Source organism: Coffea arabica, chromosome 7e, assembly GCF_036785885.1.
Source record: "Coffea arabica cultivar ET-39 chromosome 7e, Coffea Arabica ET-39 HiFi, whole genome shotgun sequence".
Classification (NCBI taxonomy): Eukaryota; Viridiplantae; Streptophyta; class Magnoliopsida; order Gentianales; family Rubiaceae; genus Coffea; species Coffea arabica.
This window is the reverse complement of record NC_092323.1, coordinates 38,529,371-38,543,257: the sequence shown is the minus strand read 5'-3', so window position 1 is coordinate 38,543,257 and position 13,887 is coordinate 38,529,371. Positions and strand designations below refer to the sequence as shown.

The 13,887-nt window shown below is 33.4% G+C and overlaps 1 long non-coding RNA gene across 2 annotated transcripts; it reads left to right on the top strand.

The window, feature by feature from the left end:
• Positions 1-7,724: 7,724 nt before the first annotated feature.
• On the top strand, positions 7,725-11,301 carry LOC140011418 (uncharacterized). 2 transcript variants are annotated; one of them, XR_011818571.1, is made up of 3 exons: positions 7,725-7,949; positions 9,739-9,819; positions 11,081-11,301. It is a non-coding gene; the product is annotated as an uncharacterized lncRNA (long non-coding RNA). The 2 variants fall into 2 exon arrangements; XR_011818572.1 differs by lacking the exon at positions 11,081-11,301 and having other exon boundaries at positions 9,739-10,117.
• Positions 11,302-13,887: the final 2,586 nt, after the last annotated feature.

Sequence of the window (13,887 nt, the reverse complement as noted above, 5' to 3'; positions counted from 1 at the left end):
CACCATCGCTACCATACCATGCTGCTGCCGCTAGCCACCACCCATGACCATCTCCGTTTTTGCTATCTGTTGGCATCTTCGATTTTGATTTGGGGGCAGTGGAGGTCCACCATATTGGTTTCACACGACCATTCCCACCTATGTCATTGCTGCTCGAGACCCTCCATTACGTGCTCAGGAAAGTTTCGTTGTCCCTTTTGTTTCGTATTCTATTCTTTATCTCTTACATTGGAGACAATGTAAGATTTAGGTGTGGGGGGAGGGGGGGAGTAGTATATTGATAATATATTGAAAAAGTGTAAGTGTAGGCATTTTTGTTGGAATTTTTTGTTTGACTTTGTCGAATTTTATCCAATTTTTGCCTATTTTTATGCATATTTATGATTGTTCCTGATAAACGATGGTTTGATATCTCAAATTTTTCTATTACTAAAATTTTACACTCTAAGGTATTAAGTATGACATGGTTAAATTTAAGGGTATATCTTTGGTGAATATTTGAGATTTTGTGACTTTTACACTTTTTGGTTAATTTCTTTAAGTATTGTAAATATTTGTCTAGCATTTTTTTTTAATGCAAATTGGTTCAACTATTAATTTTAGTTCTCCATATTTAAGAAATGAAGCGGGTTTGTATGATTTTTAATTTTAATTTGGTGCTTATTTATGAATAGTATTCAGCTATATTCCGCTAGTACAGTTGCCTAGTAACCGGAGGTCTTCACCACAAGTGTCGATTTTCACATCAAAAACACGACGATAGCTATGAGTATGTGATTTTTAAGCGATGAGGGCTGAGTAACCGGGCTCCTTTATTTAGCAAATGTCGGAGTTCGCGTCAAAATGCTTAAATGGCTAAAGACTAAGCATTCCCCTTAGAAAAAAAATCAATCAAGTGTGGAGATATTTTAGAAAACAAAAAAAATATGTGCTAATAGTGAAAAATATGGAAGCGTTTGAATGAATTGATAGCCCGCTGATCCATGAATTTTAATGTTGAGATTTTGCTTAATAGTCGAACCATTTGCTGATAGATGCTGGTTGAATATTTTATATTCTTAGATTAGTTAGTCATAAATTGAATGAACCCTTGATCTTAAATGCTAACTGGAGAGATATTTCTTAAAAATTGCTACTAATACTTAACATATATTTTAATTGTATCATGGCAATAGAATATTTGAATAATAACCATTATTTGAATTTGATTGCTTGATTTGTATTCTCATGCTTAAGAACAAGCATGGTTTAGATGTGGGGAAAATTGATAGGTCATAATTTGTTGTTAAATTTATAATTATTTTTCCTTGATTTTAGCCAAATATTGTTTTAATTGTCAGATTCTACATATATTTGGTGTTTTTTTGTTAATTGTAGGGCATTGGAGTAAAAAGTGCTAAAATGGGTGATTTTCTTATAGTTGATTGTCAAGCACAAGTTTTCCAATTCAAGATGGAGTCTACGTTAAGTATTGATTGAAGATTAGGAAACTGCCACTTTCTATTAGATGTCTTATTAGGAAACAATTGGCATTATTCTTGGAGTTACCTTAGTCAATTAGAATTCTAGTCTTGGTTGACCAATTAATTAGTAGTCATTAGGTTTCTTCTCATGATTTTTGGAAGGGAGCCGCCACTTGCTTTTGACTTGTCGGCTGGCCTTTTCATTAGTTTGAGGGAAAAAGACAATTGCAAGCTCCCAACGGATTTTCTTGTAAGCAAGGCTTGTTCTCCATCAATGGAGAACCAATTTCATACTTCTAGTCAAGGAGACAACTGAAGATTGGATTCAATAATAACTGTGAGATCTAAATTATTTTAATTACTTGTTTCATTCATTGGTATTTGTATGTTTTCTGCTTTTATTGGCCATAACTATTGTGTATGATTGAATAGTTGCACAATATTTAATTAGTCACGTAGTCTATTCGCTAATTGGGGGTAGTTGAATCCGTAATTGTTCTATTACTCTCATCCCGTTAGCAACTGACATTACTGGGTTTATGTTAGGGAAATGTACAATCTAATTTAAATAAACTCTTTTAGCGCGTTTATTGATTAGAGTAGGATTTCTCTAGTTTCTAATGCAATTGGGGAATTAAATTCTATGATCGTACCTAGAATTATTCCTAAATTAGAGAAATATTCAATAGTCGTACCTTGACTATCGAGACAGTAAGGAGAGATTGGCTGTCAGATCGTATCAACAGTTAAAAACTTACTTATTAATGAATGTTGGAATTATATTTGAATCAATGATCAGTTGCATGAACCATCTCTGAAGTGTATCCTTGGTTAGAGCTTTCCCAATTATTTCTTTCTATTAATTATTTTTTGCAGTTGATTAATTTAATTTAGTTAACAATTCATTAGCATTAAATTCTCAAACCCCCCGTTTTGCCTTGACTTGAAAAGAAACGAATTTCTCTCAGTCCCTGAGGATACGACCCTACTTGCCCTATATACAAATTGGGGATTTCTTGTGAATAAATTCTGGTATATCGGTTTAAGCAAACTCTTCGGAACCAGGGTGAATCAAGTAATCCATTGCATATCTAGAGTTCCTGCTTCAATACTAAAATTGACACAAAACTGCTTTGTTGGCACTTAGGATTATTATTATTATTATAATTGCACAACTCGACACCTGTCATAGAGCCTTAAGATTCTCTTTGTGGCTAGCTACTCTAAGAGTAGTTGATTGGAGAGAGTCGATTATGCGTGGGGTGAAATAATGCAATATATTTTGAAATCTCAATAAAAGCCCTCTTAAAAATTTGTTCATCATCTAATACCCAATAATTATATTTGATAATTTAAAATAGTTAATTAAATATTCTATTGTAATATGAACAACAATATGTCATTGAGTTGATTGAATAATATTTTTCATTTTTTTTGGCATTTCAACTAGTTGTCAATTAAGTTTCAATTGAAATAAAGATTTTATAATTGTTTAAATTATTCAACAAAATTATCAATTATAGATGAACGTAAATATAAATACATTAAATTGTATTATTGAAATATTTGATTTAATATGAAGGAAAGACAAGAAGAAATAGCAAGAAATTTTTTAATAATTCATATTATTCATTCATATTGGTAATCACTTTACTTGTTAATGTAATCACAATGCTTAACAATGCAACAATTTGTGTTATACTGTTTAGAATTGAAGTTACTATATAGTCAAATTAAAATTCTCTTTTTTCCACTAATTTTTTTTTATATGTGATTCATGTGTTGTCATTTGTTTGTAATTAATCTAACGAAGAGATGCTCTTTAGGCTAAATGATAATGTTTTGACAATGTGTATTACTTTTAAGGATTTTTATGAGATTTGAGAACACATTTTTTCTGCATTTAATCTAATTCACATTTTATTTCATTTGAAATATAATTATTTAAAATATAAGGGACCATATTGATTAAATTTTCAAATATTAGGGACCAAAAAATATAATTCAAATTTGATTTTGACTATTAGATATTGTAGTTTTCTATTAGTTGTCCTAAATTTGCCTAAAATAAAAAATTTTGGGACCATATTTATTTTAGTCGAAATATTAGGAACTAATTTAACTCATAGACCAAACATTGGGGATCAAAATTGCACATTTCCCTTTATTTTAATCATGTTTGAGTTCCCAACTCTTCCTTTTATATTTACGCTTCAATTTTTTCAAATATCAAACTCAATTAAAAAAGAAAATCTACCACAACATTTGTTTTGACATGTATAAAATTCATTACCTAATGTTGAAAATTTCATCAATTTTCCGTTATAACAATCTTGTCTACCTTTTCGTGTCTTTTCTTTCACATTTCTTTGACATTCACTTTTTCGCTCTTGCCCTTTTATTGGGACCCACATTTAGGCTAGAGTGTTCACAAAATATTTTCTATGTACTGAGTATTAGATGATGACTAAATTTTTAAGAGGATTTTTTTGTGATTTTAAAATGTATTGCATTATTTCATCCACTCAAAACCGGCTTTCTCCAGTGCCATCTTTTTTGTTGTTTGTCTTTGTACATCCCTATAGAACACAGTTGGCCTCCTTGCATTGCTTCTGACTACCATGGGCAGAAAAGTGAACTTTCCACTGCAGACGTCTCCCTGACAATATAAAGTGTGTGAATCGTAAGAATGAACAGTGAATTTTGTCCCCTATCAACACCATTAGTAAGTGGATTTTTTGGTCATTTCACATGGATTTTATGTTGGTGGGTTCCTACGCTTGCACATATGTTTGGCGGGAATTGGCTGCCACCTTTTTCTTGACCATGCTACCCCTGGATTTCACTTTTACCCCTGGTGGAGTAAATAGCCACAAGAAATACGGTCCTTTGCTCGGGTCCACCTATTTCAAACAGTCTTATGACATGGCGCAGCTTCCAATTCAGAAACTTAACAGTGCGGTGGAGTTTTGGTTTTTTGCAATGTTTAAAACTAAGACCGTTAATTGAACCAATAAAGTGTTCGGGTCAAGATTCAATCGGTCGGATCGATTTAATTTTAGTTCAATGATTTTAAAAAAATTTATATAAATATATATACATGCACAAAATAACACATGCAATGGACTAATTTAAAACTATATGATGAAAAGTTTAATATTTTAAAAAAAACTGGGATTTTCAAAAATAAATTTTTTAAATTATGAGTTGAAACAAATAAATTTCATCTCAATCTCAATTATATCTACCCAAAAAATCATCTTAAATCCAACCCAAAAATATCACAATATTTTGAATTTATACAAAATTCACGTCTATGGAAATTAGACATTGTGAGTTTAAATTTTAATTCACGTTTTTGGGATTTAGAGATTGCATCTTAAAAAAAAAGTTTGGAGTTTGGAGAAAGTCAGAAGAATCGAAAATAGAGATGCAAACTTGATAAGAAGCAAAAAAATGAGATGAAAGTGACTGGTTGTGGCATTTAATAATTAGCTTTTAAGGTTAAAGAAAAACAATTTTTTTTTTCAGTTTAGAGACAAAAACAAAATTTAAAGATGGAAGAAAACATCAATAAATTAAAACCAAAGAGTTTTGATTAAAAAGAGGTGACAAAAGAAAAGATGAGAGAAAGATAGTTGAAGATTATAAAGAAAAAGTTATGAGAGTATGAGATTTTGTAAGAAAAATGGAGAAAAGAAAGATGGATATTTATGTTATATAAATGTGGTATAAAAAAAAGACTAAGTGGATATGATGGTGCAATGGTTACTATGCTGGTCTTGTGTAGCAAAGGTTTCAATCCTTGCTAGCCACATTTTGCAAAACTTAAAAAACCAAATATGGAGGGAAAACTAAAAAACCAGAAATTAGCGGTTTGACCCGGTTTACCGGGTTTGACGGTATTGATCGGTCTTGGCCGATTCTTTGACAATTTCAACTATAGCATAGAATCGGATCGGTGTCATTCCCGGTTTGCAGTTCAACCGGCTGGTCCGGTCTGGTTCTCAAATCATTGGTTTTTTTGCTACCTGCTGCGTGTTGTGTTCGCATGTGTCTGATGAATTGGAGTACTTCATTATATGATTAGATAAATGAGTATAAAATACATTCATGCTGAAGTAAATTAAGGACCTGGTCTTTTGGTTTTTTATGCGAACATTTTGCAACAGCAGATATACCAGAAAGCTATCTCTTCCCGGCTAGTTCTCATGTTGTTTGTTATTGTTCAGCTTTTTCCTTTTCCTATTGTTCTTCGAATGACTACTTGTTTTGTTGAGGCTAAATGAGCCTTGTAACTTTTGATTGCCTTCTAATGCAACTTAATGAAGGCAACATGTAAATATTGTTCTTCAATGAATGAAATATATGCAAATAATATCCAAAAACACATTCCAAAAATTGAATCTAGCAGTGAAGTTTTTTAATAACCATTACTGCTTGCAAACTAAATTGTTGCTACCTTATAAAGCCTCAAATTAAGTGCATGCAATTGAGTTTTGGCTTGAACTTTTCAATAATCATTGTTGTTTATTCGTTAAACTTCGGCAAATACATTTTTGAAAAGTCTTAGTACTTCATGCTAGAATAACACGTATAACTTCAGCATTGCTATTTGAATTTGGTGATTGATTTGAACTTTTAACGTGAAAATTTTCAACATTCCTTAATTGCATGATAAAATCCTATACTTGGTAATGGATGTATTTTCTTCATGTTGAATTAAGTCAAATGGTCCTTCACATGTAGCTAAAAATATAAAATACTTCTCAATTATAACGTACTTCTCACTGTGCTTCCACTGGTCCAAGTTTCGATTTTCTGCCATTGGTTAGTTCTGCTCTTATTTGTGCCTTTCCTGGTCACTATACCTGTTATTCTTTCTTCTGCAGTTTTCATTTTTACATCGGCTTTCATAATCTCCCATTTCGTAGTTCCAAGCTAAAATTGATAGTTTGTATTATCATGTTCGGTATCATATTAGTAGCATTAGATATCTGAACCAATCTTTGAAAAGGCGAGGGTGTTGGGTAGGGTGTTTTATGTTCACCCAAATAGGATGAAAGCCTTGAGACGTAGGGCGTAAGTCTCACAAAATTTGATTTTTTAAATATATAAAAAAATAAAAACATAAAATTATACTACAAAATTATAATATTCATGCATATATTTGTGTATATGTTATTATTAATAAAAATTTAAAAATTGATAAAATTATAAAAATTATAAAAGAATTATTGTTGTTTAACAAGTAAAATCACAACATAACTCTTAACTCATACATTAGTCATCTAGAGTCATGTTAATAAAACATCGTTATACTTTGGAATCAAAGAAAAGAAAAAAACAAGGAAACAAAGTCATGGATGCTTTTATTTTGTATTTCTCGTAAACTATATCCAAAGAGAAAATAAGTGGAATCATTTTTTAAAATTACTAAATAATAAAAAGGACATGAAACAAAGATAAAATAGTAAAATTAAAGTTCAAAATTTAAAAAAAGAAGAGAAAAACAATACAAAATGCCCCGAACGCTCCAAACACCCAACGCCCTAAACACCTAGGCGTCCGTCTCATACTACGAGGCGAACGCCCAACAATACTTATGCCCCATTCAAACACCTCAAGGCATTTGTGTGAGGACTCGCAAAATTTACTTATTTAATCTCCTATTTTTAGCTTATTTAATTATTTATTTGGTCTTTTACTCCGAATATTATTTTCTAAGCTCTTGAGACCTAATTACATGAAAATATAGTTTCATTATATTTTTAAAATGACTTGTTTCAAAAATTAATTTTCGGAAGCTCGTTTAGTGAAAATAGTGAACACGTCTTTGGAAATCTTGATCGATTGAGAGTACAATAGGTTTGAAATATTGGAGACATGTACAATGGACCTAAATTAGGCATTTTAATGTTTAAATACTCAAGTGATAGTTATTAGTACTATCGTTATAAGAATTTCTCGGAAGTTTCGCGTTATCGCGCTTAAATTGGAGATACGCGTTTTCACACGCGCGATTTAAATTCAGGAACTTTAGACCTTTATTTCGGGACAATTAAGAGTGAATATTATCTACATGAATATAAATACATTGGAGGTTTAGTGCACTAGTGAACCAAACGCGCGAGAAAATCGAGCCCTAATCGCGCCAAACGCACCCTAATGTGAGTTGACTAATGGGTGACTTGAGGCCACAAGTTAATGTCTTCTCTTGGAAGCTAAAATCTGATCACTCTCTCTCTCTCTTGAGCTTCAAACAGCCGGCCAAGCTCCTCTCTCTCTCTAACTCATTTGCAACAAAAATTCTGCACACTAATCTCAACCAAAACTACCCCAAATCACCTCCAAATCACACCAAACTTGGAGACCACTTAGCAAACCTCTTGGAGGTTGGATTTAGCTAACAAAAGGCTGCATCTTCACGGGTTCTTGGAGCTTCAAGAGGGCCGAAATTTCTGATCTTGCACACCCAAGGAATAGGTAATGATCAACCTTTGGATTCTTGTCTTTTGGAATTTATATAGCAAGATTAAGCTCATGCATGCACTTAGTTAGCTTGTTTATGGTGAAAATGAAATGAGTGGGCTCTTGGTATTCCCACACTTGGGTTGTTGTTGCTGATTTAAGGATTACTGTTGGATTTAATGGTAGTTTAGTGGTTATAATGATGAGTTTATGGAGTGTTATTGTTGGAAACTCAAAGTAGAGGTCTTGGCAAGAATTTCCGAAAATGCCCCTGTTTTGTTCGGCCATAAGAAGGCCCATTTTTGGTGATCTATTGGCATGAACCTGATGTATATATGTTATATTATGTGTGTAAAAATTTTCGTTGGAAAACATTAACGTTTGGTGGGTCAAATGAATTTTTCTCCTAGAAGTGGCAATCTGGAAATCTGTTCCGTATTGCACTGTCCAGCGTTGGCATTTTGGCTATAACTCTGTCCTCGGATGTCGAAATCATGTGCCGTCGGTGGAGTTTGAAACTAGACATTCCTAGCTTTAATTTGGTATAAAATTTACGTTCTGATTCCTTGTGAGCAAGCCGAACCAAATGTTTTAAGTTCGCTGTCCTGTTGCTCTGTTCGTCTGGAATGAAGTGTTCAGGCAGCAACTTGATGCCCGAATTTGAACCAGATGGGTGCCGAATTTGGGAATGACTTCTTCTGTGATGTTTTAGTACTATGAATGTATTTTCCAACGGCATAAGCCATGCTCAATTTCGAGCTATATTGACTGAGTTGTGACTGAAACAAGTGGACTGCTCTGTTTTGGAAAACCCTAATGTTGGGACTGGTTTGGAACCAAATCTTGGAATGAACTTGTTAGTTGATGTTTTTGATATTAAACACTTACCAAAGATATTATGGGTGTATCTTAGACCCTTATTTCACAAATGAACCATGGTTGGATAACTTTCTTGGTTAGACGATTGGAAATTTGGAAAATGAAAGTCAAAGGCAGATTGCCTTATAATTTTCCTGAACTTTGGTTGACTAATTAACTATCTTACCGAAAGTATTTTTCCCTGAAATTTGATAGAGTGGTACCTTTCATATGGGAGTAAAATACTGCCAATTTTGGTACCAATCCAAGTTCGTTTCGATACCGAATTAAATTTCTAGTGTTGGAGGTTCAAAACTGGAAATTCTTCTTCAGTCTTGAATCTTCCTCAACTTGGGGCTACTATATCTTGGTGCTCGAAACTCCATTTCTCAATCCGCTTGTATTGTTATACTCTTGGATTGTAACACTATTTGATTTCCAAATTTCAAAGGTTAGTTCAAAACAAGTGAATTTTACTGAATTTCCAAAATTGGCCAAAAACCAACCTTGAAACTGTCTTAGTATTCTACAGCTGTAACTTTGATCCAACTTTTGAATACCTTCCATTTGGAATCATGGGAAAGTGTCTTCTAGAAACTTGTATTACTCGGAATGTAGTTTCCAATGGTATCAAGCTTTCCAATTTTGGACCTACGTAGTGCAAGATACGATTTTTCTAGAATTGACACCCAAAGCTAAAATTTGACAATTTCTTAGAAATGAGATTTTGGAAACTTACCTTCTTTTCTCGATACCGATTGAACATTTTTAACTCGATTTCATGAAAAATGTTAGTCTCTTTCTTTAGACTTTAAAACTTTACTCTTGAGCCTCGATTATTAATAATTAAGGCCCAATTCATGAATTCCCTTTAGATTGTACAACCTTCTTTGATAAGTAGGAGTTCTAAGTGATAGTGTATAATAGTTAATGGTTGTTTACTCAGGCACTCGAGGGAATCTCCAAGGGGAACTCGGAGCGGACACCTAAAACGCTTGTTTGAAAACTACTCGCTTGTTTTGACTAGGTGAGTGTTCCATATAGGAATACGTAATTGAATAAGTCTAGGACACGCTTATTTCATGATTATTAAGTGCTATGTGTTAAGTATTTACCATACTCATGCCTATTTAAGGAATGTATACTTGCATTGTATATCTACACGAATTGGTTAAATCATTAACCATATCAAATGACCATATGAACTCGATACATGCTTAACTTGCTAGATTGTTTACTTAGTCTACTTGGTTTTGAAAAATGGAGTCGAGTGTGTACTTTATCGCACTCGTTCTCTTTTGAGATGAATAATTCATGCTTGAAAATACTCGAATAACATGACTTGGTATGCTAAGGTTGCATACGTCGTTGGAGTGAATCTCCTCGACTCTCACGTGGTAAAAATGGGATAACGGCCAATGATGGCCTATGCATATGACCAATGCTTGTCAATTAACCGTCAACCGTGAACAGTTAACCGTTAACCGTGAACCGTTTACCAACCCACATGACTACCTGATTACCTGACTATTTGCTCATATGATTTCTAATCTATATGATTATTCGATATCCGTGAATTATATGCTCCCATGAAATCAACTTGTATTGCTTACGTGCTTACGTGCTAAGTATCCACTTGATCACTTGATTATCATGAATCACATGTTATATGAAGTTGTCCATCATTGTTAGGCGAGTGTGTACTTTATCTCACTCGACCTACTCAAATGATGAATTTTACCTTTTGTCGAATTACTTGATTACTTGTGCATGTTGTAAGCTCTAAGCTGAACTTGGGCCCTGCCTCGGTTACTGACCTACTCGAGCCAGGACTGGGCTCGGTCGGGTAGGTTGGAACCCTGGACAACCGTTTCGGTATACTCGAGTATTACCACTGGAGGGATAAGGTGATGGCCAGTCAAACCGAGGGGATCCGGAAGTCATAAGGTGCAGATGACCGACAGAGTTCCACTGGAACACCGTATCCTACAGTATATGTTTACCTTGTATCATAATAATTGTTTCGTGCTAAAATGCCAACATGAAATCCTGAGCTATGCCTGTAATAAGCTCCAATCACTCGTGAACTATACATGCCAATGTCTCATACCATGATAAATGTCTCAAATTACCGTACAAAGATTATCACCTCATGATAACATGCCATTGTGTAACCTTGAACCATGCATATGATATGCCCAACTTACTTGATTTATTTGAACCGTTAGAGTGTCTTGGAACCTCACTGGGCTGTGTAGCTCATTCCACGTTGTGGTTTTCTTTTACAGGGTTCGAGACCAAGGGTACTCGTGAGTAGTACTAGAATGTTTTCTTTTGAAGACTTTAAGTTATATTATAACGGATGGCTATTGTACCATTTTCCGTTGGGTTGTATTTAAGCTTGAAAGCTACTTAGTTGTAAGTGTGAGATATTTGAAGTACCTTAATTGTGTATTGAAGTTAATTAAAGTATTTCGAGCTCTTGAATGATGGATTGTAGTGAGTCCTGGCGAGAGCTGGGCAGGCGTCCCGCGGATACCCTTTGGTTCGCCTTTGGGAGAAGTGGGGGCGTCACAATTTGGGCCTCACCCGAAACTCTCTCCAGAAATGCCTTTTAAAACAATGATTTGAACACAAAATTTGGGCAACCTCGCGACGCACCTGGCGCGAGGCACAAGCTAACTAGTAATCTTAAGGATTCCAATCTCAAGTTAATAGTATCATTTTTTGTCACACTAATTGTTAAGCTTGTAGAAAACCATTGAAAAGAAAGCTTGACCAGACATTCCATCTAAAATAATCTAAAGGGTTAATCACATTTAATCCTCTTAAGGTATACCCCATTTCTCAGTTTACCCCATAACCTTTAATTTTACCCACTTAACCCCCTATAGGACAAAATTGCCCTTGCATTATTTTGACTTTTCATTTACCTTGTTTTCCTTTCTTTTATTTCATTTTCTCTTTCTTCTTTATTTAATTCTTCCTCTTTCCCACAAAAATCTTCACCTTAATGATTGAAATTAAAAAAGAGGAATTGCAGAGATCTATCTTCCCCTTAAATGATTAAAAAAATTCAAATCACTTTCCTAAAATACAATTTTTTTAGTCTTTCAATTCTTTTAATTTTGGGTTTTCCTCTTTCCCTTCTAGTTTCTCATTTTATTCCCAAGAAAATATCTTAAGATGAAATTGTGACATGATTAATAATCATCAATTGAAATTTGTGACACGTGGCATCATACAAAAAATCAAAATTAGTTTTTGATACCTTTTAAACCTTCACTCAGAAATATGCAATTACAAATTCAAAACAAAAATTTTCGTTGAAATGAAATTTTCTATTGGGAAGGATGAATGAGAGAAGAAAGAGAAGAAGAAATAAAAGAAAGGAAAACAATTTCATCTTATGATATTTTTTTGAGAATAAAATGAGAAACTAGAAAGGAAAGAGGAAACCCCAAAATTAAAAGAATTGAAAGGCTAAAAAAATTGTATTTTAGGAAAGTCATTTGAATATTTTTTTAATCATTTAAGGAGAAGATAGATCTCTGCAATTCCTCTTTTTCAATTTCAATCATTAAGGTGAAAATTTTTGTAGGAAAGAGGAAGAATTAAATAAAGAAGAAAGAGAAAAAGAAATAAAAGAAAGGAAAACAAAGTAAATAAAAAGTCAAAATAATGCAAGGGCAATTTTGTCCTATAGGGAGTTAAGTAAGCAAAATTAAAGGTTATGGGGTAAACTGAGAAATGAGGTATACTTTAAGGGGATTAAATGTGATTAACCCTAATCTAAACAATGATGTCAGAGCATCACCTAGTTAGTTATAACTGTTTCATTAATCTTGCGGGCAAAAGGATTCCAGCATTCTATCTGCTCACACATCAGAGTAAAATTATCAAAATCTCAGCAAAAATTAAAACTTTAAAAAGAATTAGCTGTAAATCATACTTCTAACAACAGCTAAAACTCGAATGTAGGGGTGAGATCAAATGATTACCCAATTGATAAACTTCAATTGCACTTGGTATTTAAGATTACGAAAGTAATCAAAGCCAAACTCAACATGCAAAACCGAATTCCAATATTCATTATATGTACACGTGGAATGAAAGATTCTAAATTTTGATCAAACCAAGTTACAAATGTATAATATTCTGTAGGATCTGAGAAGCAAAATTGTCAAAAGGAAACAAAAAATTCATCACGCAATCAAAGAATTGATGGCAAAAATGTACCCAACAAAAAGAAATAAAAGGAAAGAAAGATAATAGTGAGAGACGAATGTATCTCGTACCTACTTAATAGAAAAAAAAAAAAGAAAAAGAAATGTATCTTGTACTAGATCTTAAGAGCTTGAGCCAAGCCCCTAATTTTGTGAAAACTCTGAGAATAATAGGCCAAAGTCAATTGTACTTCTTAGGTAGCGAAGAATTCATTTTGCAACTTTCATGTGCATGGAGGTAGGAGTTTCCATAAAACGACTTACTACTCCAATTGCACAAAGAATATCGGGCCTTGTAACAATCACGTATCTCAAACTTCCCACAAGACTTTTGAAACGAGTGGAATCTTCCTTTTTTCCTTTATCAAACTTTGACAATTTTGCTCCAATTTCCATTGGCGTGTTCACAGAATTGCAGCCAAGCATTCCGAATTTTTCCAATACTTTCTTCACATAACTCTTTTGAGATATAAACATGCCTTCCTCCATTTGCTTCACTTCTAGGCCCAAATAATATGTCAAGAGCCCTATGTCAGTCATCTCAAATTCAAGTGAAATAGCCTTCTTGTACTCTTCAAACAAACTTGGGTTATTTCCAGTGTATACAAGATCATCCACATAAAGACAAACAATTAAAATATCATTATGATGAGTTTTAACGTAAAGAGCATGCTCATTAAAGCAACGAACAAAGCTATGATTTTGAAAATATTCATCAATCCGACTGTTCCATGCCCTTAGAGCTTGTTTTAACTCATATAACGCTTTTTTCAATTTCAAAACTTTATCTTCATGCCCTTCAATCATATATCCCGGTGGTTGCTCAATATAAACCGCTTCTTCTAGATAGCCATTTAAGAAAGCTGACT